We start from the raw sequence: 7013 nt of genomic DNA on the forward strand, positions 1-7013 counted from the left end.
TTTGTTTAATAATAATAATAATTTATTTTTATACTCCACCCATCTGGCTGGGTTTCCCCAGCCACTCTGGGCGGCTTCCAACAGAATATTAAAATGCAATAGTCTATTAAACATTAAAAGCTTCCTTAAACAGGGCTGCCTTCAGATGTCTTCTAAAAGTCTGGTAGTTGTTTTTCTCTTTGATATCCGTGGGAGGGCTGAAGAGCCCCAAATGCATTCTTGCAAAGGGTGGTGATGAAGCTGGAATTGTTGATTCCACAAGCAGAGATGAGGTGTTGTCCCATCACTCAGAGGCAGCACTGAAATATTTGGAAAACAGAAATCAACATTGACTATAGGGAAGGGGGGCAGCCAGGTTTCTGCTACACTTGCATAGTCTGCCCTGTCACTCACAATCAAATACAGTGGTGCCTCGCAAGACGAAATTAATTCGTTCCGCGAGTTTTGTCGTCTTGCAATTTTTTTCGTCTTGCGAAGCACGGTGTCGGGAAAGCTTTGGAAAAGCTTCAAAAATCACCAAAGTCTTTAAAAACCTCAAAAAAGGCTACCGCACCGCGTTCTATGAGTTGCTCCTCGAAGTCAAGTCGCAACTGTATTAACGGTGTTAAGAAAAAGGAAACAAGCTTGCAAGATGTTTCCGTCTTGCGAAGCAAGCCCATAGGGAAAATTGTCTTGCGAAGCAGCTCAAAAAACAAAAAACCCTTTCGTCTAGCGAGTTTTTTGTCTTGCGAAGCATTCGTCTTGCGAGGTACCACTGTAATGGATGACTGAGATTTTATTCTGGGCAGGTCTAGCATTCTGCAAAAGCACCACCAGGCTATAGGGTCGGCTGAGCTGTGTCACCAGGTTCCGAAATGAAGTTGTTGAAGGAGAGGAAGCAGGGGCTTTGATGGGACTAGCCTAACTCCTCGCCCATGTATGACTTTGCTCACCACCACACAGGGCCAGGCCACTCATGAGGCAAGGTGTGAGGTGACTGCCTTGGGTGGCAGGATCCAAAGGGGCAGCAGATCTGGCCACAAGGAACATATTGTCTGTTGCTGCTTCTGTGGTGGGAAGAATAACTGGGGCATAGTACTTCAGGGGTGAATCTGTCATCTCCACAGCTGCTCCCTGCAATGCCTCCTCTACAGCATCCTCTTGAAGAATAGGAGGCACTGCTGGTTTCCTCCCACCCATGTTCCCAGTGTAGATCATCACTTGCCCCTTCTTGCCTGACTGGGAGGTGCCATTTTGTCTTTGGCCTCAGGGCCCAAAATTTCTCAGGCCAACCCTGCCTGCACATTTCCCACTACCAACCACCCCAGAGGTGACACTCCCTCTCGCACCCTACCTCCCTCGACCGTGTCCCAAAAAATATGACATCCATGTGAAACTGTGTGTTTGGGTGTGTTGCGTTCATTATTCTTACATTGCACAGCAATTGTAATACCGACGACATTCTCCGATTTTGAAACGTGGTGGAGGACACATAAAGTAGATGCACATACCACTGAATAAACGACATGTTCGTATGCCAAGGATGTCAGTTCTTCCTGCAACAGTGCAGAACTCAATAATAATAATAATAATAATAATAATAATAATAATAATTTATTATTTATACCCCGCCCATCTGGCTGAGTTTCCCCAGCCACTCTGGGCGGCTCCCAATCAGTGTTAAAAACAGTACAGTGTTACATATTAAAAGCTTCCCTGAACAGGGCTGCCTTAAGATGTCTTCTGAATGTCAGGTAATTATTTATCTCTTTGACATCTGATGGGAGGGCGTTCCACAGGGCGGGCGCCACTACCGAGAAGGCCCTCTGCCTGGTTCCCTGTAGCCTCACTTCTCGCAATGAGGGAACCGCCAGAAGGCCCTCGGCGCTGGATCTCAGTGTCCGGGCTGAACGATGGGGGTGGAGACGCTCCTTCAGGTATACAGGACCGAGGCCGTTTAGGGCTTTAAAGGTCAGCACCAACACTTTGACTTGTGCTCGGAAATGTACTGGGAGCCAATGCAGATCTCTCAGAACCGGTGTTATGTGGTCCCGGCGGCCACTCCCAGTCACCAGTCTAGCTGCCGCATTCTGGATTAATTGCAGTTTCCGGGTCACCTTTAAAGGTAGCCCCACGAAGAGCGCGTTGCAGTAGTCCAAGCGTGAGATAACTAGAGCATGCACCACTCTGGCAAGACAGTTCACAGGCAGGTAGGGTCTTAGCCTGCATACCAGGTGGAGCTGGTAGACAGCTGCCCTGGACACAGAGTTAACCTGCACCTCCATGGACAGCTGTGAGTCCAAAATGTCTCCCAGGCTGCGCACCTGGTCCTTCAGGGGCACAGTTACCCCATTCAAGACCAGGGAATCCCCCACACCAACCCGCTCCCTGTCCCCCCAAAACAGTAGTTCTGTCTTCAACCTCAATCTGTTAGCCGCCATCCATCCTCCAACCGCCTCCAGGCACTCACACAGGACCTTCACCGCCTTCACTGGTTTTGATTTAAAGGAGAGGTAGAGCTGGGTGTCATCTGCATACTGATGAACACCCAGTCCAAACCCCCTGATGATCTCTCCCAGCGGCTTCATATAGATATTAAAAAGCATGGGGAAGAGGACAGAACCCTGAGGCACTCCACAAGTGAGAGCCCAGGGGTCTGAACACTCATCCCCCACCACCACTTTCTGGACACGGCCCAGGAGGAAGGAGCGGAACCACTGTATGACAGTGCCCCCAGCTCCCAGCCCCTCTAGACGGTCCAGAAGGATGTTATGGTCGATGGTGTCAAAGGCCGCTGAGAGATCCAGCAGAACTAGGAAACAGCTCTCACCTTTGTCCCTAGCCCGCCAGAGATCATCAACCAGTGAGACCAAGGCAGTTTCAGTCCCATGGTGAGGCCTGAATCCCGATTGGAAGGGATCCAAATGGTCCGTTTCCTCCGAGCGTGCTTGGAGTTGTTCAGCAACCACCCGCTCAATCACCTTGCCCAAGAATGGCAGATTTGAGACTGGGCCATAGTTGGCCAAATTGGCCGGGTCTAAAGATGTTTTTTTAAGAAGCGGTTTAATGACCACCTCTTTCAGCGGGTCTGGGAAGGCTCCCTCACAGAGGGAAGCATTCACCACCCCACAGAGCCCATCGCCCAGCCCTTCCCGGCTCGCTTTTATCAGCCAGGATGGGCAAGGATCAAGGAGACAGGTGGTCGGTAAAGTAGGCAGGTAGGCAGGCAGGCAGGGAAGGAAGGAAGGAAGGAAGGAAGGAAGGAAGGAAGGAAGGAAGGAAGGAAGGAAGGATGTGTCCTGCCTAGAAGATTTGGTTCAGATCTCTATCTGTCACTTTCGGAAGCAACCTGAGTTGCTCCAAGTAGTTCTGTGGTCTGTCCAATGGCGCATTCAGTGTGGGAGGCTGCAGGGATCAAGTGCATTCCCCAAACATTGACTCTCTACACAAAACTACAGTGCTTGTGAATCCGGAGCTTTGAAGTGTATTATCAGCCATTCACTGATGTTCCTGAGCCCAAATTCTTCTCTACACCACCTGATTCCCAAGACTGGATGTCAGGGTATGGACCTGCTCTGGATGAGGTCATTCTCCTCTGAAGAAGCAGCTGCATAGCTTGGAGTGCTTCTGGTTCCACAGCTGTCACTTGTGGCCTTAAGTAGTGCCCAGTGTCTTCCATCAGCTTTGGCTGGTGACCTAGCCGCACTCCTCTCTGAACAGGGACAGACCCACATCTGGTATGTTAGATTACTGCAATGAATTCTACATGGGGCTGCCTTTGGAAATATTATGGAAACTGCAGCTAGTGCAAATTGCTGACGAGGATCAGAGGTTCTGAGCATATCACTCTTCAATCTTGGTATGACCATACCAGCTATTGATTTCTTTCTGAGCTCTATTAGTTTCTGGATCCCAGTACAGGGGATTATGGGCTGGGGGAGTGCTGATGCCCTCAAGACCTATTTGCAGGCTTCACAGAGGAATTTGATAGACCATGCAGAAAAATGGGTGATGAAGTAGGTGGACTTTTGGAAGTTCTGATCTAATTTTATTCTAATATTGTGTAGCCTAAACCTTTTTATAAATCACTGTTCCCCAACAGAGCTCAGGAAATTCTTAAGAAATAACATACCTGGATTGAGAAAGATTGTGAAGGTGAAGAGAGACAGAAGAACATATTGGGTTTTCATAATTATGATAAAGCAGAGGCAAGATGCTCAGTTGGGAACTGAAAATAAGAGAAACAACAGACAATACTTTTTTTAAAATAATGATGGTGGTGGTGGGCATACTTCAGGCTGGTATGTATTCTTTGCAAGAAACTCAAATTCACCCACAAAGACACTTTCAGAATGAAAGAACATACTTAATCTGAGAACATTCTGTGCCTATAATTTTGTTTCCAATAACAGGTGATGAAGTAAGTTTTTTACATATCTGTCTTACACAGCAACAATACCGCAAGATAAAAAGATGATTAAGCAACAATACCATAATATAAGAGACTGGTAAACCTAAAGACACAAAGGAACCAGGAACGAAACCAAATTGCAAAGCCCTGTGCTATACTAATAACTAATTAATAATTCTTACAGATGTCAACCCAGTTTCATAATCAAGTATGCATAAATAAATAAATAAATCTTGTCTCTGTGTTTGTTTCTTATATCTTACGTGAATTCAAAGATTCATAAAATTGTATAATTGGAAGGGACCACAAGTATCAACTTGTCCAACCCCATGAAATGTAGGAATCTATTTTGTCCAATTTTCGGCTCAAATCCATGACCCTCATATCTATTATTCTTATTCTTAAACTTATTCTTATGCTTATTCTTATTGATTGAATTTATATACCACCCTATACCTGGAGGTCTCAGGGTGAATATTAAGAGCTCGCATTCTACAGGCTGAGCTATCCCAATTCCTAAATAATAAGTTAGTTTCACCATTTCTGCAGAGTCCCATATCTTTATATACCATTATTTGGGAGATGGAACTATGATAGTTCTCCACTCCCCTGAGTCTCATTTCAGGTCCGAGGAAAAGTGATTTTGTTTTGATATTGTTAAAAGGTCATCAGTCAGAAGCCATGCCAAGCTACTTTGAGTGATAAAGGGGTCTGCCTGTAATTCCTAATCTACCCTTGGTCCACCCCTGATTTTTACCATTTTTCAGATTGCAAAATATGAAACTATGAAAGCTGTAGGAGATGGATGTTGTGCTAGAAGAGTGTTCTGGCAAATGTCTAGCAAATATTAGAGGTTTTCCTTATGGGTGGAGCAGCATATGAAGTTTAACACATATGGAAGTGGGTATGGAGAGTCACAAATGCAAGCCCTACATTCGTGTAGGAAATATTCCAGCATAAAGTCAAAATGAGCTTTTAACGGATTCAAATTGAGTACAATGTCACAAAGAATGTCTGTTCTTTTAAATGATTTTCAAATTGATGTGTTGCTTTTCCCTCCTCCTCTTCCTCAACAACTGTACATGTAGAGTTTTCAGAGTGTCTGGGGAATCATGGGTCAATGAAGTGCTGAGAAGGCTCTTCGTTGGCTCATGGGCACAATATTCTCCCTGAGATCTCCCTTGTTTTCAGGGCTCCCTGAAAATATAACTACAATATACCATAAGACCTGTGATACAAATGTGATGACGTGCATCCTTCTCTACCTTAACCTGTGTGTCTCAAATGCAAAATGTTTTCAAAAGTGCAATGGGAAAATAATTCAGAGGCATGTGCATAACATTAAGGACATTAGGCAGTAAGCATTCCCTGAATATGACTTTCTCTAAATATTACCGAATAGCTGCATGATATTTGATTTTTACAGCTAGTTGTCAGAGCAGAATAACAAGCAACTCCAGCCTCTTTTAAATGTTGTGTTTGCCACAGAACACAAGGAAAACTTCCATACAGTACTGTATTCTCCATCACTGGCAAACAGCAGAGAGTGTTAAGTGCCAATGGGCTCAGAAGAAAGTTAGGCTGGAAAGATTCTCCCTGCAGTTCAAGTTATCCCCAGGCCATTCCTACCTTCTCCCAGCAACACACCGATGACCTTCTCTGATAAGTGGTTGGATAAGAAATTGGAGTCAACTTGAGAAAATTTGTAGATCTGAATAGAACTTCTTGCAGGTGGTAGGTTAGAGATACTGATGAAAGTTTCACCTACTGAATTCGGCTTGGCAGGAAGCTTTTTATAAGCACAGGTATCTAGCGGCACAAAGGATCCTCCCAGACTCCTTGCATTTGATTGGGTCAGGCTGATAATGAGTCCAGATGCAAGGAAGGACTATGCAGTGCTCAGACCAAAATGAAACGAAACATTTGATTGACTCACTTTCCCCATAAAGTGGACCTTCATAACGACTTTCCCCCTCAGTCTCACCCAAGCCTCCAAGCACCTGAACTAGGGACCCTGTACAAAACCACCCTCAATCTCCCCCATAGAGCTAGTCTTCTCACATTGTGTTCCCTGACCAACCTCTGTTTTGAGACATTTGAAAGGGGCAAAATCTGATACAGATGGAACTGATATGACATCATCAGTTCTTAGCTTCCTACCAGAATTCACAGCTTTCCAAAAGACACTAGACAGGTGTCCGCAGTTTCCAAATACCAAAATTGGTATAGAATGTGAGGTATAATGCATTTGGAACTTATTATTATTATTATTATTATTATTATTATTATTATTATTATTAATAATTCTTTATATGGGAGAGAAAATATAATCCATATTTGAATAGGAATACAGGACACATTTACAAAGGAAGCTTTGCAACTCAAGTCAGTGGTCTATGTAGTTCAGTATTGTCAAGAATGACTGGCAGCAGCTCTCTAGTGTTTCAGGTGTGGCATATTTTGCTGCTGCTGTGATTGGACCTGTGAGCCTCTTCATGCACAGCATCTCTCTACCATTGACCTACTGACTTAGGCCAATTGCCCTTCTAATCCAGCATCCTGTGCTCACAGTGGCCAACAAGATGCTTGTGGGAAACTTTGTTAAGATGCTTGTGCAAGCAGG

The 7013-nt window shown here is 44.8% G+C and overlaps 1 long non-coding RNA gene across 1 annotated transcript; it reads right to left on the reverse strand.

Annotated features, from left to right (window-relative positions):
- On the reverse strand, positions 1-6150 carry LOC308474690. Its single transcript, XR_013984849.1, has 4 exons — positions 6020-6150; positions 4112-4207; positions 1412-1535; positions 1-299 (listed from the first exon to the last, which is right to left on the reverse strand). It is a non-coding gene; the product is annotated as an uncharacterized lncRNA (long non-coding RNA).
- Positions 6151-7013: the final 863 nt, after the last annotated feature.

Source organism: Podarcis pityusensis (assembly GCF_964106645.2).
Source record: "Podarcis pityusensis genome assembly, chromosome: 3".
Classification (NCBI taxonomy): Eukaryota; Metazoa; Chordata; class Lepidosauria; order Squamata; family Lacertidae; genus Podarcis; species Podarcis pityusensis.